At 30.9% G+C, this 25,118-nt stretch overlaps 1 pseudogene; it reads right to left on the bottom strand.

Moving 5' to 3' along the window:
• Nucleotides 1–14,877: 14,877 nt before the first annotated feature.
• LOC145074507 (serine acetyltransferase 1, chloroplastic pseudogene) lies at nt 14,878–16,179 on the bottom strand (annotated as a pseudogene).
• Nucleotides 16,180–25,118: the final 8,939 nt, after the last annotated feature.

Here is a 25,118-nt window from a genome sequence, read left to right as displayed (position 1 = left end):
GATTACATTTCATATGTTTCATTCTTGGTTTGAGTTGGATGAGTTTGTGGGATTGTTCGAAGTTCTTGGTCACATTTGGTGGATGACATGGGAGACTTGAATCCTTGATTTATTTTTAAGAAGAAACTTCAACTTCTTAAATCTAATATGAGGGTGTGGAATTTTAGTACTCGGGCCCGGTTATCTAATAAGAGAAAGGAGTTACAAGTTAATATAGAGGCTTTAGATGTTATTCTTATGAATGAAGTCGGCTCAGCTTCACAGAGAGAGCAACGAGTCACTCTATTAAAAGAGATGGTGGAGATGGACCACTTTTCCCAGATTGAAGTTGCACAAAAGATCCAAGATTCAGTGGAGCATTGAGGGTGATGAGAAATCAGGATTCTTTTATAGTACTCTTAATCGTAAGAGATGAAAACTTGATATCCGAGGTTTGTTAATTGACGGGGTGTGGGTGGATGAGCCGACTAGAGTTAAGTAGGAGTTTTTTTATTATTATGAGTCTCTTTTCTCTCAGAACATTGGATGGCAGCCTAAGACTGAGGCTCGTCTTTTTAAATCTCTTTCAGAGGCACAGGATCATCTTATAGAAGCTCTTTTCACTTGTGAGGAAATCAAAAGAGATATTTGAGATTATGGTTCCACTAAGGCTCCAGGACCTGATGACTTTACTTTTTGGTTTCCTCAAGAGATACTGGCACCTAGTTGTAAATGATGTGTTTGCTTTTGTTTTGCATTTTTTTCAACACTCCTCCATTCCGAAGGGGTATAATGCTTCGTTTTTTTACTGTGATCCCAAAAGTTAGAGACCCAAACACTCCATTGGATTTTAGACCTATTAGCCGCACCGGGTGCCAATATAAAATTATTGGAAAAAATTGGCTAATAGGTTAGTGGAGATTATTGATAGCCTTGTTAGTTCGGAGCAGTCGGCTTTTATTAAAGAAAGACGGATTTTGGATGGGCCTTTTCTTCTCAATGAGGTCGTGGCTTAGAGTAAGGCTTCTGGATATCCATTGATGATGTTTAAGGTGGATTTTGAGAAAGCATATGATTCTCTATATTAGGATTATCTTCTTGAGATTATACAGACTATGGCATTCGGCTCTCGTTGGTGCGGGTGGATTTTAGAGCTTTTGAGATATGCTAGAGCGTCAGTGTTGGTTAATGGTTCTCCTGCTAACGAGTTCCAAATTCAAAGAGGCCTGAGACAATGGGGTCCCCTTTCTCCTTTTTTATTTATCTTGGAAATTTCCAGGAGGGACTTCATGTTGCTTTGAGCAGAGCTCAAGTGGCTAATAGTTTCAAGGGAATTTATGTTTCTGGCATTGAGATGTCTCATCTCCTTTACGTTGATGATGTCATAATTTTAGTTGACTGGGATGCAGAGAATGCAAACCGTATTTTATGTATTCTTAGATGTTTTTATATGTCTTCGGGTCTTAAAATCAATTTACATAAATGTAAATTGATTGGAGTTGGGGTTCTGTATAATCAGTTTGTAGATGTGGCTAATAGGATTGGGTGTGCGCCAGCTAGGGGTGGCAATTTATGACACGACACGACAAAAATACACGGCACGAAACGAAATTGGGACGAAACTAAAATTTGAATTCGTGTTCGTGTCTTGTTCGTGTTAACTATAAAAAACACGATGTCGTGTCGTGTCGTGTTCGTGTTCAAAATTCGACACGAAATTGACACGATTTAGCAGTTCTTTATCGTGTTTTTCATGTTTGTTGTGTTTTCCGTGTTATATTTGATAAAGTATTCATTAAATAAACTAGTTTTTAGTATATGTTATATTTTTCGTGTCGTGTCGTGTTTGTTGTTTTTAATTCGTTCGTTTTCGTGTTAGTTAAAAAAAACACGACATCGTGTCGTGTCGTGTTCTTGTTACATAAAACTTTGTCGTGTCGTGTCGTGTCAGACAGAAACACGAAACGATAGTTCATCGTTGTCTTGGATTTCAGCTTGGGATCCGATGGTTGATCGTTGTCGGGGTGGAAGGCTAAGAATATTTCTATTGGAGGCCGTCTAACTCTCGTCAAGGCTGTTTTGGGTTCCATTGGGAGTTATTTGATGTCTATGTTGTTGACCCCACTCTCCGTTATATCTTCTTTGGAGACATTGAGGGCTAATTTTTTTGGGATGTAGATTTAGATGAGAGACATATGCATTGGGTTCGATGGGATAAAGTTGTTTCTTCTAGAGGAGAGGGTGGTTTGGGTGTTGGAAGTTTGTTTTCTTTTAATAGATCCTTGCTTTTTCGTTGGTGGTGGAGATTCTATCATTGTCCTAATTTATTATGGATTCATCTGGTCAAAGCTATTTATGGTACAGATGGAGGTGTTAGGTCTCTTATTCCAAAGAGATCATATAATGTCCCTTGGAATGGTATCATTCGTATGTTGGTTCAGCCTCCGGACAGAGGTTTGCGTCTTCAGTCTATGTGCCTTACTAGATGGGAGATGGGAGGTTCACTTCTTTTTGGCATGATAAGTGGATAGTTGATTCGACCCTTGTTGTCTTTTATCGTAGAGTTTATGCCCTTAATATCCACAAGCTTTCTACAGTTAGAGACCGAGTTAGCATTGGTTGGGATTTAGAGAATCCCAGACGCATTCCTAGAGGTGGTGTTGAACAGACTCAATAGGATAACTTTTATTCCTTGTTGTAGGGTCTTCAGTTGGAGTCTCGTCCAGATAGGTTGGGTTGGATTCTCGATAATACGGATATGTTTTCGGTTTCTTCATCTATAGCTTATCTAGATGGTGGCATGTTGTTTTCGAGAGGTACAAAGACTTGGTGGAATAATTGGGTTCCCATTAAACTCAATATTCTTATTTGGCGTTCAGTGTATCCCCCAAAGAGAGACTTTCTCATAGAGGTATCATGATTAACTCGATTTTATGCCTGGTTTGCTCCCTTACTGTCGATTCAGTAGATCATCTCTTTGCTAATTGTACTGAACTGGTAGCTATTTGGAATCGTATTGCTATTTGGTGGGATATTCAGACTCCGGTTCAGATTTTAGTGTAATTTCTCCTTTCCTGTCCAGATTCGACTCACCTGAGGGAGGGCCAACGTAAGGCTTTAGAAGCGGTGATTTTTACTACTTTTTGGTACTTGTGGAGTTTTCACAATTCCATTGCTTTTGGCATAGTTATACCTAGAAAATCCAACATTTTTTATGATATTGTTCATAAGGCTTTCTTTTGGATTTATAATAGGTGTAGCAAAATAAAGTTAGATTGGTATGATTGGCTTCATAATCCTTATTCCACTACTTTATTGATGTAGTAGTTCTTTTCTAACTCGTTGCTAGTTATTAAAATTCTGTCGTTCAAAAAAAGTCAAATATACATTATATAACTTTAAGCGCTTGTCAAAGTTAAATTGCATCCCTATAACTTTTTTGGGGGTTTCAAGGCCATATTAATTCTGAATTTCGAAAATAATATTGAAAGTCCAAGAATACACCCATTAGATCTTTTTCATCGTCATTCTTGGAGTGTATAGTACAGTAGTACTTTGAGTGCTCTGTACCTTCCAAAGAACAAAAATCAAACAACAGAACCCTTTTATAAAGCCCAAATACCCTAAAAGATTAAAGAATGTACAAAACATGAAACATGTTACCAAGATGACTAGTCAATTTAGAAGATCAAATGATTGAGAATTTGTTGTGTTGCTACTTTGTACATAAAACCAGGAGAAATCAGGGAAGGTTGTGGTTACATTTTAAGAAAAAACAGTGAAATCGAGGGCATGTGTTTATATATAAAACCAAGAAAAAAAAAATCAACTTATTAAATAGAAAATAAAACCCACTTCATCATTTCTATTGGTTTTCTAGAAGTAAACAAATCGATTTATTGCTTCTTCATCAAAAGTTCGCCGTATACTACCGATTTTTTTTCATCCAGACTCCACATCTCATGCCTTCTTGTCATCTAAAATGGGATATTGTATGAATTAAAGTCCCATTCCCAAATCCCGTTAATTAAGGAAATTTAATCGATACCGAACTAGAAGTCCATGATTACTTGCTGGAGCCTGGACTCTGGATTATCAAACCCAACAGCCCAACACCAGCCCATTAACAAATCTAAAGGCCCGCCACTGAATCAATTGCTGAATTCACAACACAACTCCATGACCAACTTCGTGGTTGTTCAGTACCGATATAAATTCCTTTATTGAAATCAATTCTATTTCACTACCATAAAATATTATCAAATTTCTTAACAAAATGATTTTACACTTTTACAAACACAAAAACAATGATATGAATTCTTCAATTTCTAACAAAACTAGTTAATATATATAAAAAATGAGGCTACACACATACAACAAAAACCCAAAAGAAGTCGCTCAGAAATAAAAAATTAGTTTTAAATTTGTGTCATTCACCATAGAGCTTGATTAAATTTTGTCAACGAGAGCTCATAATTATGTTGTAATTTCACTTACATACGTTTTTGTATGTGTAAATTCCAGGATATGACTCAATAAGTTTGTCAAAAGAAAAAAAAAAGTTCAGAGTGAAGTATATCAGAATCTAGAAGATGATATGTGAATTGAGGCCAAGTCATTGTTATTGTCATGTCAGCCCACAATATAAACGTTACAACATGCTATATGAGCATAAGATTCTACCTATTTTTTGGGTGAATGGATTAACATTGTCACCTCAAATACTTTCTCGATTAACCTCAAAATCTTAAGTAATCTTATAAGTGATATTAAATTTGGTTCGATTAAGAAGTAAGGTAAATAACACAAAAAACATTAAGTTTACACTAAAGATTTAATTTGATACTGTATTTTTTTATCTCAAATTTGACACTATGTTTTCTATTTTTTTACAATTCTGACCACTTAGAATCCTGAACACGTAAGGTCTCCAGATCAGGTCGGCAATAGACCATAGATCCGAACAAATAATAGCATATAAGGCAAACATAAAGTATTTATCACATAAAAACATTTTAGGCATCTTTCCTAAAATAAACTAGTGCTCGTGTCTAAAATGTAGCAGACACTCATCTCACAATCATCGCTTAGTATTCTAAGTTTAAGTCTAGAAATCCTATAAATTCCTAGTTCGTTTAAACTAATGCTCTGATACTAACTGTGACATCCCCAAATTTCGCAATCATAAAAGACCGATTTGTTTATGTTTTATTCGAAAATCAGAGTATATTTTTAAAGAAATATGTTGCAGAATTTCTTCCCAAAAATATGAAAAAAAAAATATCAAAGCATTTCCGAAGAAATTTATTTTCATTAAATTACAAATATCGGGATGTCATTGTCAATACAGATCAAAAGCATAAACAAAAACAACATAGGCCTCACAAATATTCCATTTATTTCTACTGGCCTATAATTCATAATCTCTCATCAGATCTTCGCATCTATAATCTTGTGTCACTACCTATAATACAAGAAACTGAGTGGGTCAGGCTGGGGAGCCTGGTGGGCATATAGGGTTTTCAACTCACTATAAATAAATTTAATTATTTTCATCAAATCATTCAACCTGATTACCCGTTCCCGTTACCCTCACTTTTCGTTCCTAAAGCATCTATTATAAGGGACCTAGCCTAAGGATTTTTCATCAGGGTGAAAAACATTGCTTTGGGATTCCTCAACAATACATGTCAAATAAGGAAACCGTGATGGGGGGAGGGATGGAATACACCTGATGAACACGTAGTTCAAAGAAACAACTACAGGTTGCGAGCCTGCTAGCGTTCCACTAGACTGTCTAGAAAATTCATTGGTCGTCATCCATACTCCGCTAGATGACTGGATCATCATCAACATCGAGGCCTCTCATCATTTTATTCCATCACTCATCAACTATTTCATCTACCAATGTTTACCCAACATATTTGTATATATAAAATACATATATAGTTTAGATTTGAAAAAAAAGGGTTTAAATCTTTCATTCAGCATAGATCTCAAGATATAAAATACATATACAGTTTAGATTTGAAAAAAAGGGTTTAAATCTTTCATTCAACATAGATCTCAAGATATAAAATACATATACAGTTAGATTTGATAAAAGAATGGTTTTAATCTTTCATCCAACATAGATCTCAAGATATACAGATAATATGCATACATATCACGTAATTATATAAAATATTTCATATCTATGTGTAAGATGAAAGTATTATGCACTCACTTGATAAGGTGGTGATTCCAATTTGGACAACACTTCGCTTCGACGAAACAGGGAGGTTTGCTTCAAAACCAGGCTCCGCAGGGGCAGAGTTCCGAGCCAAAAAAACTCTTTTTCTTAAAGTCTTCGGGCGCTCCGGGGCTTTCTTCTAGTGTTAGGGAAGTTTCCTAAGCTTGGGGGTATTTGGGAGGTTTAGAAAGAGAGCAGAGAGAGAAGTGAATGGGTTTTGGTGTGAAAAATGAGGGCATTCTCAGTTAGTTTTTATAGGCTAGAAATGAGTCCAACTCGTCGAGTTTGTCCTCCAACTTGTCGAGTTTGTGCTACTTGTCACCATCTGGTAGCAAAGCGTAGGGAGAAAGCAAGTGCTCAGATTGCGCCACGTCACCCACTTCACAGCAGCACCCTTCCGACTTCTAAATTCCATAACTTCAGCATACGAGCTTCGTTTTCGACTTTTTTATATCCACGCGTAGGTGGAACGTAATCTACAACTTTCGTTTAGACTCCGTCGGTTAATTTTGACTTTGTTTTTAAAGTTATATTTTTAACAGACCGTGATAGGAAAAGTCTGTTAGATCGGGATGGTATGGGACGGATGTTTCCCTCACTTTTTATGGGCCACACCACCATTTCCCTCATTTTCCTTTCCCTCACCTAAAACACAAGGAATGGGAGGGAAGCTCCCCTTACTATTTTTTTATTTTTTTTATTTTTTTATTTTTTTAAATACATTTCATACATATATTATACTAATTTTGTAGCGAATTAAAAACCATGAATTTTGATATATTTTTTATATTTTTTTAGTAGGTATATACTTTATAAATATTAAAAAAGATTCTTAAAAAAAAAAAAAAAAAAAAAAAAAAAAAAAAAAAAAAAAAAAACAGTCTAATAGCATGAAGAGAGAGAGTGCGGCGCCCCTCCCCCCACCTCTTTCCCGTGGGTTGCTTCCCTCACCCAAGGGATGGTGTTCCAGAGTGAGGGAAGTTTCCCTCACCCCTTTCCCGCTATGATACCATCCAGTCTTAAAAATTCATAACTTTGTCATCCGACATCCGTTTTCGTCTGTCTTTTTATCGTTTAGCTCTTATTAACGAGATCTTCGATTCTTTGTTTAGGTTGTGTCGGCTAAAAATTGCTCGATCTAAAATTCGAACTTCGGATAGCACACTTCTATGTCAAATCTTAGAAAATTCATAATTTTCCCATACGACGTCAGATTTGGACGTTCTTTTTATGCACGTTTTCGGTTTAACGTATACTACGACCTTCATTTACATTGATAAGGCTAAAAAATAATTTGTCAAAAATTCACTTTTTAGGCTACTTGGTCCGTGCCAGTTTAGTCGTAAAACTCCGACAGGTCATAACTTCTTCGTTATAACTCGGATTTCGGCGTTCTTTATATCTCTGGAATCCTTGTCACGACCACTATAACTTTCTTCATAGATATCGGGTTTACCTATATTTTATTTTTGGCGCTTATTTTCATTCTTAATTTATTATGTCTTATAAATAAGTATAATGCACATAAAATCACATAATCCACATAATATTCAAGTAATTCTTCTTTATTACATCAAAATAAGTTACATTTGTGGACCCTAACTATTACATCATCATATTAATGTTTAGCCTCGAAACACGGGCGTTACAAACATACCAAAACTTAAGAAGCAAAAGCAGAAAAAAGAACATTGTAGTGGATGAAAAGTACGTTGAAATCAATTAAGAATGTGGATGAAAAAAATAATATCTAAAAGGTAAAGAACAATGTAGTCTTGCTAACCTGATGATGAATATTTGACCTCTAAAATCGTAATGAAACAGGAACGTAAACAGGAATCGTATTAACCTCTGAAATCGTATTGAAATATATCATATCCTCATAAATTGACTGCCTGATTTATTGGGATTGATATTAAATGGAATTTAAATTGATTTCCTGATTTATTAGGATTGATATTTCATATTCCATAGATAGAGATTAACAAAAAAATTTCTTCCAGATTTGTTGCAGATATGTACGCTATAATTGAAATTTAAGTTTGAAATTTCCTGATTTCCTGATTTACAGTATTTTCTGTTTCCTGATTTACAGGATTTTTTCGAATATAAGGGCAAAGTGAGAACTTCACCTACAACATATGTATATACTAAGAATATTTTATACAAATAATTTAGTTTGGTTGGCCAACTGGCTTTTAATAAAACCAAGTCTACATTAATATTTTTTTCGCGTTTAACTTGAAATCTGTTTTTTTTTTTTTTTAATTATCATGAAGTAACTTTGAACTTGAACATGCAATTTTTATCATTTGAATCTAAAAACATAAATTTTTTAATTCTAACCCAAATCATTCACTTTAATAATAGATAATTTCTAACAGGAAATAGGTTCAATTTCCTAAAACATAATTTTGATTTAATATACAACAATATTCATCTGAAGTTAGATGTCTTAAGTATATAACAAAACACACAACAACAATACTACCAATACCTTGCCCTTATAGACACTTTCACTCCTTCAAATCAATCTCAGATTTCTCAAGCTCAATTTCAATTTGCATAAAATAACAACATACTTTCATTAACTTGTTTATTAAAAAAAATTGTTAGAAAAGAGCATAATTTGAAGTAGAATGCTATAAATAAAAATAGACCATGCCCTCATATTGATTCTTAACATAGGTTTCGATTTCATTTACAAAACTGAACCCAATATGTTCACCCGTAATTAAAACATTCAAAATCCAGGGGACATATTCTACTGAATAAACACTATAAGTGTTGTTTATAAATCCCAGTTGTAGACATAAAGCTAGATAAACACTATAGGGTTGTTCATAAGCTTTTCATATACCTTATTACAGCAAGCAGTTATCATCTTCATGGCCTTCTTTATATAAAGAGTTTCCATGCATGGTCCAACATATATCATACATGCGCTCTATAACAGCATGAACATGCATTTTGTAGTTGTAAAATAGATATAAAAGAAAGACTAAAATGTATAACCAATCAAATTCACGGGTAAAATAAAAAAAAAAAAAAACAAAAACAACATTACATAAGAGATTGATGAAAAACAAAAATTTAGCCAATTTATATCATATTACTTACCATAATTTCAACTACTATCCCCATGTTCCTGTCTCTGTAAAATAAAGAACAGAGGTCAACCTTTGTGAAACATAAAGTGCTTCTTAAATCTCTCTTGATAATTCTTCTATTGGTGCTTCAGTTTCACTATTCTCTAAAGAGGGAGAATTTTGATTGGCGGTATCCATAATTAAGTGAACCATTGCCTGCCATTTCCAACTGAACCCTAGATTCAATTGCAAGATGACTATCATAACCAAATCCATGCCACAAGAGAAAGGAAGAGAAAAATAGACAGTGATTTCAGAAATCAAATCAACAATTTTGAATGTGCCCTTGACTTTACAGGTCGAGTTAGTTATCAATTTTTCTCCAAGTTTAACGAATCAATTTCATTTCAGAAGTTACTCACTCGATATCAAAAGGAAAATCAAGTGCAACTATATCTTTCAAAGCCTAAATCTTCTATTACGAAAAATTAAACCATACAACTTCTCATTCATATAGAAACTTAATAAAACAATTAAGCACATATGAATAATCCCTCTAAAATAAGAAAAAGGCAAAGCAATCGAATCAAGAAACAAAATTACATATCATGAAATTCGAAAACCATTTTGATAAACTGAAATTGCTCGTAATGAACAGGAAATAGAAAATGAAATTACTATTCGTGTAGACCTAAAGTAGATCAATTGGGGGTTCTATAATTTATAGCTCCAAGTAAAAGCTCTCGAGGTCGATACCACAATGCAATAACCCTCAACCAAATCCAATCGAATATCAAATGAAATTAGAATAGAAAAGTATATTTCGAAAACTCTAAATCCAATAATTTTACAAATCACAATCAAGAAATCGTAAACACAATGGTAAGGAATCGTAAACACAATGGTAAGGTACAACATACATTATTGAACCAAGACTTAAGAAGCAGAAGCAGAAAAAAGAACAATGTAGTGGATCAAAAGTACGTTGAAATCGATTAAGAATGTGGATGAAAAAATAATATCTAAAAGGTAAAGAACAATGTAGTCTTGCTAACCTGATGATGAATATTTGACCTCTAAAATCGTAATGAAACAGGAACGTAAACAGGAATCGTATTGACCTCTGAAATCGTATTGAAATATATCATATCCTCATAAATTGACTGCCTGATTTATTGGGATTGATATTAAATGGAATTTAAATTGATTTCCTGAGTTATTAGGATTGATATTCCATATTCCATAAATAGATATAGATAGAGATTATCAAAAAAAATTTCTTCCAGATTTGTTGTAGATATGTATGCTATAATTGAATTTGAAATTTCCTGATTTCCTGATTTACAGTATTTTCTGTTTCCTGATTTACAGGATTTTTTTGAATGTAAGGGCAAAGTGAGAACTTCACTTACAACATATGTAGATACTAAGAATATTTTATACAAATAATTTAGTTTGGTTGGCCAACTGGCTTTTAATAAAACCAAGTCTACATTAATATTTTTTGCGTTTAACTTGAAATCTGTTTTTTTTTTAATTATCATGAAGTAACTTTGAACTTGAACATGCAATTTTTATCATTTGAATCTGAAAACATAAATTTTTTAATTCTAACCCAAATCATTCACTTTAATAATAGATAATTTCTAATAGGAAATAGGTTCAATTTCCTAAAACATAATTTTGATTTAATATACAACAATATTCATCTGAAGTTAGATGTCTTAAGTATGTAACACAACACACAACAACAATACTACCAATACCTTGCCTTTATAGACACTTTCACTCCTTCAAATCAATCTCAGATTTCTCAAGCTCAATTTCAATTTGCATAAAATAACAACATACTTTCATTAATTTGTTTATTAAAAAAAATTGTTAGAAAAGAGCATAATTTGAAGTAGAATGCTATAAATAAAAATAGACCATGCCCTCATATTGATACTTGACATAGGTTTCGATTTCATTTACAAAACCGAACCCAACATGTTCACCCGTAATTAAAACATTCAAAATCCAGGGGACATATTCTACTGAATAAACACTATAAGTGTTGTTTATAAATCCCAGTTGTAGACATAAAGCTAGATAAACACTATAGGGTTGTTCATAAGCTTTTCATATACCTTATTACAGAAAGCAGTTATCATCTTCATGGCCTTCTTTGTATAAACTGTTTCCATGCATGGTCCAACATATATCATATATGCGCTCTATAATAGCATGAACATGCATTTTATAGTTGTAAAATAGATATAAAAGAAAGACTAAAATGTACAAGCAATCAAATTCACGGGTAAAATAAAAAAAAAAAAAAAACAAAAACACCATTACATAAGAGATTGATGAAAAAAAAAATTTAGCCAATTTATATCACATTACTTACCATAATTTCAAGTACCGTCCCCATGTTCCTGTCTCTGTAAAATAAAGAACAGAGGTCAACCTTTGTGAAACATAAAGTGCTTCTTAAATCTCTCTTGATAATTCTTCTATTGGTGCTTCAGTTTCACTATTCTCTAAAGAGGGAGAATTTTGATTGGCGGTATCCATAATTAAGTGAACCATTGCCTGCAATTTCCAACTGAACCCTAGATTCAATTGTAAGATGACTATCATAACCAAATCCATGCCACAAGAGAAAGGAAGAGAAAAATAGACAGTGATTTCAGAAATAAAACAACAATTTTGAATGTGCCCTTGACTTTACAGGTCGAGTTAGTTATCAATTTTTCTCCAAGTTTAACGAATCAATTTCATTTCAGAAGTTACTCACTCGATATCAAAAGGAAAATCAAGTGCAACTATATCTTTCAAAGCCTAAATCTTCTATTACAAAAAATTAAACCATACAACTTCTCATTCATATAGAAACTTAAAAAAACAATTAAGCACATATGAATAATCCCTCTAAAATAAGAAAAAGGCAAAGCAATTGAATCAAGAAACAAAATTACATATCATGAAATTCGAAAACCATTTTGATAAACTGGAATTGCTCGTAATGAACAGGAAATAGAAAATGAAATTACTATTCGTGTAGACCTGAAGTAGATCAATTGGGGGTTCTATAATTTATAGCTCCAAGTAAAAGCTCTCGAGGTCGATACCACAATGCAATAACCCTTAGCCAAATTCAATCGAATATCAAATTAAATTAGAATAGAAAAGTATATTTCGAAAACTCTAAATCCAATAATTTTACAAATCACAATCAATAAATCGTAAACACAATGGTAAGGTACAACATACATTATTGAACCAAGAACTTATTATGCCCTTCTTGCTCAGTAGCTCCAAGGGAACCCCAACTTATAGTTACAGATTCATGGATTATAATTAAAGGAATGAAATTTAAGTTTGAAATTTCCTGATTTATAGGATATTTTTTCGAATGGAAGGGTAAAGTGGGAACTTCACTTACAAGTTTTGAGCAGGAAAAATCAAGGGTGAGGCGCTAAGGGAATGCCACGTGGCGGTTTTGGTACCGTTTTATTAAAAGAGAGGATATATATATATATATATATATATATATATATATATATATATATATATATATATATATATATATATATATATATATATATATATATAAAGACTTAATTGAATATGAGGTAAAATGTAGGACTTTATAGTGGATTTCCCATAAATAAACATACAATGCGTTATGCGTATTTAAAAAATGACTAACTAAATAAAAGGGGTTGTATAGAAGATTTTAGATAGTATGGATAAACTAATTAAAAAAATTAATGTTATTAGAGAAGTTTAACCATTTGAGGGTTACTTAAGTAGAAGTTAAAGTTAATGTGATGATTAGGTTATAATAATTTTAATTCATAATATATGTTTACTATTAGAGATGCTCTCACACAAATGAAAGTTAGTAATATTGTTTTATGTAAGAGGTAAATAAAATATTTATTGACACACTAGAACGGTCAGGGCGGTCCTATGATATCTGATGCCCGAGGCAAAATAAAAAAGGTCCCTTTCAAATTACCAAAATTTATACAATAATGAAATCTAAGTTAATTTTTTTTTCACAGAATCTTGGTGATAGACAAATTAAGGATCATAAATAAAATGTTTAGTGATATATTATAAAAGATTGTTATTATATATAATTATATGTAAATAACTTCAAATGAATTTTAAATAAAACTATTAAAAAAAATTATAAATCAATACTAATACATAACATTCTAATATAATCGAACATATAAACCATCTAGCCTACTATGTTTTATTATTTTTTTGATTGTTTATTGGACTTTAATATACATTATAAAAGAATGCAAAGTAAAAATATAAAAAAAACATTTGAAAAAAAGGATAATTGAACATATTAAAAAAAAAAAGAATCAATTAAGTGGTAAAAAACTCTACTATTCCTAGGAATCGAATTAGGGTGCCCATCAAATGTGAAAATCATCTTACCAAGTCTGCTGAAACTTATTTCACTTCATATGCTAACAAAATTTATTATTACTAGATACCTAATGATATAAAATTGGGGCCCCTAAATTGATATGGGCCCTGGGCAGTAGCCCGGCTTGCCCCCTCTTAAATTGGGTCTGAGAACAGTGAACTATAGAAGTAGTTAATCTTTTTTAGCTTTTACTATTTTATGTAAAAGGTAAATAAGTTATTCATTGACACACTAGTAGTTAATATTTTCTAGCTCTTACTAGCCTCGTCCTCATTACAATGGTCTTTTTCATACCCTTATCTCTCTAGATAATTTGTGTACGCTCCAACATAGATAAACATGGCGCACTTGACATCTCCATCGACTTGTCCCTCCTTTCAAGGATAACTAAAGATACGGAGCAAATGCTCAACTTGAGGGGAAACAATGAAGTTGATTTTGTATTAATTTCCACCTTTTTTGAAGCAACACGTGACTTTCGTCGCATGTTTCGTGTAACCTATGTTGTTTAAAAAAAGTTTCCGGCCGTCGATGAGATACGAGAGAATGTGATGAGTCCAAATCCATACCTAACAATTTGTGTAGATATGTAGCCGAAAAAAATGACATTGCGACAAACAATGACGATGGAGTCATAGAGATAGTAAATCACGTGAAAGAGCACCGAATAATTCAAAAAATTTAAATGAAAAACCCATGTAAATATATATTACCTTCTTTTGGTAATTATTTTTGTAAGTACAATGGATCATTATTTTATTTTTAGAAAGTACAACGTTTAAAGTAAAAAAACTCCTTCAATGACTTCTCATGCTATAAACATCATTATACCAATTTCAGGATTACCCTTAGATTTGGAGATTGTTAATAGATCGTTACTTATCAGGTGGAATCTTAGCATCAAAGGTTTGGATATCTCTTTTATGTTATGTCCGTTATATGATAAACAGGTGGAAAATTCAGATCATGTTTTCTTTTTATGTGAAGAAGTTTATGTTATCTAGCAAAGGGTGTTTAGATAGGTGGATTTGGTGCTTCTGGGTGTGGAAGGAAGGACATGTATTTAGGCAAATAACATCTTTATAGGAGCATTACATGACCATGAACCATGAAACATATACATACTATTGCTGGAATGTAAATACCAAAGTAAATCTTCCCAATTATTTCTCTCTTTACAATCATCAAAGAAATTCTTTATTCATCATAACAAACAACAACATTGTTGATTGTTGATACAACTAAAACGTTATATTAAACAAAACATCATTTCTTCCAGGAGAGCGTTAACTCTCGCTTAGAATTTATCCTCATACTGATTGATGATCTACAATTTCATATCAAGAAATCCATGCCTTTGTGAAATATGATTCACAATCTTTTCTAAATAACATAATCACACCACTTATGATCCATAGTAAAACTAGGAACCTTATCAAGCTTCACCGGATTCATCTTTCCTCCGATCAACTTTGCTGGGTTTCCAACGGCGGTTGTTCTAGCCGGCACATCTTTCAACACCACCGATCCCGCCCCAATTTTAGCCCAATCTCCGATCCTAATATTACCCAAAACACAACTCCCTGCACCGATCAAAACCCCATCACCAATCTTAGGATGCCGATCGCCATTACTCTTTCCAGTTCCACCCAATGTCACATTATGCAAAATGGAAACATTGTTTCCGATGACTGCAGTTTCTCCGATCACAACTCCGGTGGCATGATCAAGCATTATCCCCCTTCCGATCTTTGCGGCAGGATGTATATCAACTGCCAACACTTCAGAAACTCTACCTTGAATCAAAAGCGCTAAGATTTTTCTATCTTGTAGCCATAGATGATGTGCTATTCTATGAGCTTGACAAGCGAGAAAGCCTTTAAAGTTCAAGAAACAGTGTACGTAGCTTATACAAGCTGGGTCCCTTTCCTTTACAGCTCTTAAATCGTCTTTAACAGCGTTAACGAGTTCTCGATCTTCTGTGAGGACACCCATGAAAAGATCGTATAGGGTTGCACTAGGTAAACTGGAATTACTCAGTTTCATTGAGATGAGATTAGCTAAAGCGCTTTCCATTGAAGAATGAGATAAGATTGAGGTGAGATAGTAGTTTGACAAGATGGGTTCTTGATCGATATCGGATCTAGCTTCGTCTTTCATTTTCGGCCATAGATCATCGTAATCTTGATGTGTGTATACATTGATCTTGCAGATGGGTTTGCAGGAAAACTGATCAGGGTAATCGGATCTGCAGAATTTGGCGTAGTTTTGATTACATTCGAATTCGATAACTTGTGTTCTTGAACTGTGGATACAAGCAGTCATCTTTATTAGTTTTTTGGGGGAATTGATGAAATTGTTATGTGGGAAATGTTGAGAAAGATTGAAATTGGGAGATGAATGATTATGAAGAAGAAATGGGGAGGTTGAGTATGAGAATAAAGGACGCAACTCTATATATATGGAGCGGAGGAGACATCGTCAGGATAAAGACGGCGCTTTTACCGGAAAAGAGTAACTTAATTTTATTTACTCCACCACTATAAATAAATAAGTTCTCAAGAGTTTCTATGCTAATAAATAAAACCTATTTTCTGTCTCATGTCATGTTTTTATTATGTCATGTCCTCATTGATTTGGATACATGTCATTCTAATAGATATTTAGAATTTATTTATTTCCACATGTAATTTTCTTATTTGTTCATATATTATAACTTATTTCCGTTATAATATTAAGAGAAATAAATGTTTCTTTGAAAAAGAATTGATATATTTATAATGTAATAAATGTCATAATTAATGAGAGCTCTAAAATTGATATTGATATTAAATTTAATGTTTAAATGTTGATATTAAATTTTTATTTTTAATAAACCCGTGTATTACACGGGTCTTACACCTAGTTTTTTTATATAACAAATACTACGATAACTTAGACATTTATAATTATAAGATGAAATAATCATACAAAATACCAAATGGGAAGATGTTATAAAATTGACAATGCTAGTTGATTTTTTATATGACTTGCTATAATAAGACCACTCCAAAATTATGTATTACTACGAAATTGTTTTTAGAAAATTTGCACCACAAAAATATCATAATTTTTTAAGAAAAAATAAAAACAATTAGAAAAAATCATATATTGTGAATTTGTGCATCAAAATATTATTGCTTTGCTAGTATTATTATTATGTATAATAAAAAGCAAGTAATCTATAAATAGTAAACTTCAGGATTTTTGATTTGTTCATACAATTTAACAAGTTTGGCTTCTATATACAAATAAATTACAAAAGTTGTCTATTTAATTTACAGAAAAATATTCCTATAACTTTTTTTTTTTTGAGCTTTAGACTTTGGCCACAATATTTTTTGTATATCGGCAATTTTGGTTTCTATATAGAAAATAAATTACAAAAAATTTTCCTATAATTTAGAGAAAATATTCTTACACATTTTTTATAGAAATGATCAATGTGTTTAAATAATATATTTTTTAGTCTATTAGAAAAATGGTCATTACCAAATAGAAATTTTACATATTATGTCCCTGCAAAATGGACATAAGTAGATTCTCGGACTATGTTTCTGCAATGGAGAGAAGGCCAATTTCTAATTATTATGAAATACATATATTTTTATCCTTTTTAAGTTTTCTTTTCTTTTTTATGGTGGGAACTTTTTAAGAAAATAAGTTGTCGTATGTATCATTGCCAAATATGATGTCGTTTCTCATTTTGTTAATTATTTTCTCCAATATCGGTATCTTTTGTAAGGACTTTTAATAAGTTTTTGATATAACATTATAATGTATTTCCCGTCAATCAATATCTTCTTATTTTAATATATAAATACCAGATTACAAGGAAAAAAAATTAAGAAATATTACTTATTAAGATAATTAATTTTTCGTTTTGTTTATATCTGGATAACTATATTTTTTATATACATCAACAAACTTGTAGAAAGTGTTCACATATGATCATTATGTCCTGTTATAGCAGGTCATAATAGTCATATGTGAACATTTTTAAAAAGTTCGTTGCCTAGATTTATAAAAAAACCACTTACCCAAATATAAACAACAAAAAGTAAGAATAAATTACACGAATGGTCCCTGTGGTTTGGAGGGATTTGTACGTTTCGTCCCTAACTTATTATTGTAACTTATTTTTGTTGTGTTTTTGGTCTTTGTCTTACCTAAAAAGACTATTGTGACCTTATTAGTTTATTTTTTTAATTAGTTTTCTTATTTATATAATTATTTTTTATATATTTAAAAAAATTAATAAACCCTATATATCTATATCACTTCACCGTAAACCTGAAACAATATTTGAGAAATTTAATCTCAGTCCCACCGGTCACCATACCATCTCTCATCCTACTCAACTTTTATTTTCTTTTCATCTTTAATGACATCGATGTCTTCACAATCCCTTCTTTTTTGGTCCGTCAAATCCGGTGAACCAAAACCACAACCCAGTAAAGATGAAGAGTCAGTGGGTTGTGGTGATGGTTCGCTAAAATTGAAGGACCGAAAAAAAAGATGATGAAGACGTCGATGTTACTGAAGATAAGAAGGAAATATAAGTTGATGAAGATGAAAGATGGCATGGTAACCGATAGGAGCCAGATTAAATTTCTCAAATATTGTTTCAGGTTTACGGTAAAGAGATATAGATATATAACATATATTAATTTTTTTAAATATATAAAAAATACATAAATGAGAAAATCAATTAATAAGGGCACAATAGTCTTTTTAGGGAAGACATGGACCAACTACGCAACAAAAATAAATAATAGGGATCATCCGAGTTAAAAAATAATAATAAGTTGGGGACCAAACGCACAAATCCCCCCAAACCACAGGGACCATTCGTGTAATTTACTCTTACTCTTCGTTGTTTATATTTGGGTAATTATTTTTTGTATACATCTAGGTAATGAACTTGTTGGAAGTATTCACATATGACCATTATGACCTGCTATAGCAAGTTATAATGATCATATGTGAACAATTCCAACAAGTTCGTTACCTAGATGTGTACAAAAAAATATAGTTATCCAAGTGTGAACAAACCGAAAAGTTAATTACCTTAATAAGTAATATTCCCAATTATGCAAAATAGGTTTATCCGCCTTATGTTTTTTTGTACACATCTGGGTAACTATGTTTTTTTGTACACATCTATAGCAAGTCATAATGATCATATGTGAACACTTCCAACAAGTTCGTTACCTAGATGTATACAAAAAAACATAGTTACCCAGATGTGAACAAACCGAAAAATTAATTACCTTAATAAATAATATTCTCAATTATGCAAAATAGGTTTATCCGCCTTAATTTATATATATATATATATATATATATATATATATATATATATATATATATATATATAAACACAAACACACACACACACACTAATTTTTCTCTATAAAATTTTATAAAGAGGAATGGTGTGAACATTCAAACTCAACCGAAACTCGTAAAACAAAAATTAAAGAAGCCTTTAGTGAAGATATAGACATATTGATGATCAGAGGGATCATGAAGAACTCGAATATTACCAAAACCAAGCCGATCTTGAAAAAATAGATATCTTCTTCGATATGCTTAGGTTACTAATATTAAACATGATTAGTAGACATGGAATCGCATTGATATTCTTGGAGTACAAGATCATAGGTTTGTATGTAACTCACGAATAATATTGTGAAACCAATATGTATTTACAATGTTGTTTAAGCCTCTATACCCAACTGTAATGTTAGAAAGACAAATAATGCACCAAAGCTTAGAGAAATAATAAACTAATCTTAGAGAACAAAGACAAAATATTATTGCCCTTAAAATACATAGTACTTGGATGTAGAATCTCATGTAGAGGGACTAGCCACCTCATTTGATATCAAAATAAGCAATACGACCTATATTAAGGGTGATGTAAAGTTAAGCCATAGTCTAAATTTCCTTAGGGAAGCCGGAGGATTTGCTTTAGAGCGTTAAATTAGGCATCATGAGGATTATGCATAAAGAGACAAATATGATAATAAAAAAAACATAGGTTAGAAATGGTTGTGTGATTGTTATATACTAAAGGGAATATACAAAGCTTCTATACATAGTGGGATCAGTGACAAGGTTGCAAGAGGAGTTTAATTTTGATTGTGGATTGACATATGTGCAATAGGCTTATACTTAAACATGCTCACATGCTAAGAATCTTTATGACATACTTTTGTTGAGTAAGAGAAAAGGTTAGTCAGATACATATATAAACTTAGAAGAAAGTAGTTGGTATCTCATAAGTCGAACATGGAGAGCTTATGGCTCATAAATGAAATAATGTTCTAATAGAGAGCTAATGAAGAGGTATAGAAAATATTATAATAAATATATAGGAAAGGTGATGCCAATTTTTAGTCCTTTATGTAGATAGAAATGATGGAATTCGACTGCTTGTGTGGAAAGCAAAGACATGTAACATATTGACTAAAAAATTAAAACCAAAACCTACAAGGGCTATTTAAGCCACTAAAAAGGGAGCTGAAAGTGGAAGACGTGACTCGAAAATGAGGATCTCGAAAACTCAGAGGGTGATGCAAAAAAGGAAGCCTCCTGAAGACAACTATAAAGAAAACATTATTTATATCTAATTAATGAATCAAAAAGTGCCCAAATATTATAAGGTCGAGCACAATATATAGGATCTGCTTCAACAACTAAACTAAATGCCTCATCACAGTAAATACATAGGTGCTAACATTTAGTATTGGTGATAAACTATGCTTTGCAACGTGTAAGTATCCCATCAACATTCAATATCTACTTACACACCACAAAAGCGATCAATATTTACCCTATGGGCATGTAAAGAGGATCCCAAGTAGTATAATATGTAATAGCATGAAACATTCATTCATTTACTTGATCTAGTTAGGTTCTTGTAAAAGACTGTATATATTAATGTAGAAGTAGTTTTGATTTTGTTCCTTCATCTGTTGTTCTGATTTTGGACATGATTATGATAGGTTATACATACACACACACACATACATACATACATATATATATATATATATATATATATATATATATATATATATCCCTATACTAATAAAAGAGTAGCTCTTTTGCCATGTGTCATCATATTAGACATTTTAATTAATGTGTTGCAACTTGTCAATTTATTAGTTTTCCATTTTAAATTTATTAGACCTCCTCATTAATGTGATTCTATTTTAAATTTTAAATTTTAAATTTTAAATTATTGTTTTCATTAATTCACAAATAAAAATATCTAATATATATTAAAAATTTATTTTATATATTTATTTGAATCAATGATTATAATTTCACATAACTAATAAAAATATCTCTTAAATTAATAATTTATTTAAAATAACTTATTAATAATTTTGAGTTTTTAATATAAAAGTTTGACTTATTTTATAACCGTGGTTCCCACGGGTTATAAGTTAGTCTTATACTAATAAAAGAGTAGCTCTTTTGCCATGTGTCACCATATTAGGCATTTTAATTAATGTGTTGCCACTTGTCAATCTATTAGTTTTCCATTTTAAATTTATTAGACCTCCTCATTAATGTGATTCTATTTTAAATTTTAAATTTTAAATTTTAAATTTTAAATTTTAAATTTTAAATTTTAAATTTTAAATTTTAAATTATTGTTTTCATTAATTCACAAATAAAAAATATCTAATATCTATTAAAAATTAATTTTATATATTTATTTGAATCAATGATTATAATTTCACATAACTAATAAAAAACTCTTAAATTAATAATTTATTTAAAATAACTTATTAATAATTTTGAGTTTTTATTATAAAAGTTTGATTAATTTTATAACCGTGGTTCCCACGGGTTATAAACTAATATATATATATATATATATATATATATATATATATATATATATATATATATATATATATATATATATATATATATATATATATATATATATATATATATATATATATAAAGGATCCATTTAGAACTCATAATTTCAGGAAAACCTGAGAACTAAAGAAGGAGCATTAGATCAAAGTTAACTCATTAATGATATGATCATCATCTTACCAATCTCATTTAATGTTTAATTTTTAATTTTTATTGAAAATATTAATAAAAAGGTCTAAAATTAATAGTATAAATCAAATTTTCGGATTTTTTCTATAAAAATAATAAATTTTGATTTTTTTAAAAAATGTAGATTTCTAAAAATGTTTTAGAAAACATGAACTAAAAAAACTACAATCTTTTTAAAAATGGTAAATTCATAAAAATTAGTAATTAAAAAAAAATAAAAAAATTAAAAAAATTAAAAAAAAAAAAACCTGGAATATTTAAAAAAAACTACAACTTTTTTAACCAAAAAAAATCAATATCTTAGGTGTATATATGTATATTTTTTCAAGTAAATCATAAATAAATATATTTTTATTACTAATCTATAAACGTAATAGTACAAGTATTTTACTAAATACAAAATAAAATATAATAAACAATAAATGCTATAAAATTTCAAAGCGTTTTCATGTATTCATGTCAAAATTTCCATAAATTCTTCAACTTATCACTTTTCACATCTTTTAATATTTTCCACAAATTTTTTCAAATCTACAAGAAAATTTTAAAAAAAAAATGCATATGTATATATCATATAAGTTTCACATGTAAATTTATCATGAAAGATTCACATGTGATTATATAATGTGATATTCACATGTGATTGGATCTTTTAAGATTCAAATATGAAATTCATAAGAAAATTAAAAATATTAATTAACGAAAAACAATAACACAAAATACATGTGAGCATATAGACGTAATTCATATGTGATTCACTTCTGATTTACATGTGGATCACATGTAATTCATATGTGATTCACTTGTGATTTACATGTGAATTAGATCTAACTCATATGTGAATGACATGTGAATCACATTTGATTTACATTTGAATCACATGTAATTCATATGTGATTTACATATCAATCACATGTAATTGATATGTGATTCACTTTTGATTTACATTTAAATTACATTGTCATTCATATATGAATCACATGTAATTGATATGTCATTCATTTTGTGATTTATATTTGAATCATATGTAATTCAAATGGTTAAAAGTTACTATGATGTAAACAAAACGAATTCAAGTTAACCATTATAACTAATGAATAAGGGGTAAATAAACCAATAAAAAAATTATTTTGATTAAGGTAAATGAAAGGATATCTCATATCTTAATGTTAGACCTTTGTACACCATATCTACAAAACTAATTAATTATTCAAGCCAATATATTAACCAAAAACCATAAACAACATGTCACGTCTGACTTTGAATCTGTTTTCCTCTAAATGAACACAGGTAGATGAAACTAAAACACAATTTAATCGAAAATTTATAGAATATATGTGTAATAAAGGAAAATAAAATTCAAAAGTAAAATATAGAACTTGTTGTCAAAAGAGAAACGCCTGTGGAGTCAAACACTTCTCATTTCGAGTTGAAGGCCTACATCGACGGTAGGAGAAGGAAGAAAGAGTTCTCGGGCAATAGACACGAAACATATCAGAAGACAACGAAGTACACTCCAATAATCGATTACAGGTTTGGAACGATGAATAACACGTATTTTGATGGATCGATTAAGAGTGATAATGAAATTGATGTCTCTCTTCTTTCTCTGAATCTCCTCACCGATGAACTTGATCGTTGATCCTTAGTGTTCGCATGGAATTCGATATTTAGTGTGTGCATCAAATTCGATCTTCAATGTGGCGGTGATTATGGTGGAAATCAGTGGCAGATAGAGAGATTGAAGAGATTATAGGCGGCCGATGGAGAAGGAGTAGACGTAAAGAAGATGAGGGCTGAGAGAGAAAGAGTGGAATTAATTAACCTAATTTCTAAATAACACATATGAACATTTTTCATGTCCAAAATGCCCTTGTGGTTATTTTTAAAAAGCCTAAGATGCCATTGAAACTAAAGATAATTACAATTATGCCATGTTTAATCCAAGCCATTTAAAATTTCAATCTAACGTTTCACCTTTAGTTCTCGGGTTCTCGAGAAACTATAATTCTCAAATGATCCTTCGTCTCTCTCTCTCTCTCTCTCTCTCTCTCTCTCTTAATATATATATATATATATATATATATATATATATATATATATAAACACTAACTTTTCTCTCTAAAAGTTTATAAAGAGGAATGGTGTGAACTTTCAAACTCAACCGTAACTCGTAAAACAAAAATTAAAGAAGCCTTTAGTGAGGATATAGACATATTGATGATTAAAGGGATCATGAACAACTCGAATATTACCAAAACCAACCCGATCTCGAAAAAATAGATATCTACTTCGATATTCTTAGGATACTAATATTGAACATGATTAATAGACATGGAATCGCATCGATATTCATGGAGTACAAGATCATAGGTTTGTATGTAACTCATGAATAAAATTGTGAAACCAATATGTTTTTACAATTTTGTTTAAGCCTCTATATCCAACCTTAATGTTAGAAAGACAAATAATGCACCAAAGCTTGGAGAAATAATAAACTAATATTAGAGAAAAAAGACAAAATATTATTGCCCTTAAAATATGTAATACTTGGATGTAGAATGTCATGTAGAGGGACTAGCCACCTTATTTGATATCGAAATAAGCAGTACGACCTATATTAAGGGTGATGTGGAGTTAATCCATGGTCTAAATTTCCCTAGGCAAACCGGAGGATTTGCTTTAGAGCGCTAAATTAGGCATCATGAGGATTATGCATAAAGAGATAAATACAATAAAAAACATAGCTTAGAAATGATTGTGTGATTGTTATATACTAAAGGGAACATACGAAGCTTCTATACATAGTGGGATCAATGATAAGGTTGCAAGAGGAGTTTAATTTTGATTGTGTATTGACATATGTGCAATAGGCTTATACTTAAACATGCTCACATGCTAAGAATCTTTATGACATACTTTTGTTGAGTAAGAGAAGTGGCTAGTCAGATACATATATAAACTTAGAAGAAAGTAGTTGATATCTCATAAGCAGATCATGGAGAGCTCATGGCTCATAAATGAAACTTTCACTCATATACTTGAGCCAGTTAGAGTCTTGTAAAAGACTGAATATATTTATGTAGAAGTAGTTTTGATTTTGTTCCTTCATCCGTTGTTCTAATTTTGGACATGGGTATGATATATATATATATATATATATATATATATATATATATATATATATATATATATATATGACCTTCAGTCACAATGAATTTTTAAAATTATATGATTATCATTGAAC

Source organism: Lactuca serriola, chromosome 9 (genome assembly GCF_051521515.1).
Source record: "Lactuca serriola cultivar US96UC23 chromosome 9, Lser_US96UC23_V15, whole genome shotgun sequence".
Taxonomy (NCBI): domain Eukaryota; kingdom Viridiplantae; phylum Streptophyta; class Magnoliopsida; order Asterales; family Asteraceae; genus Lactuca; species Lactuca serriola.
This window is presented reverse-complemented; position numbering and strand designations above follow the sequence as displayed.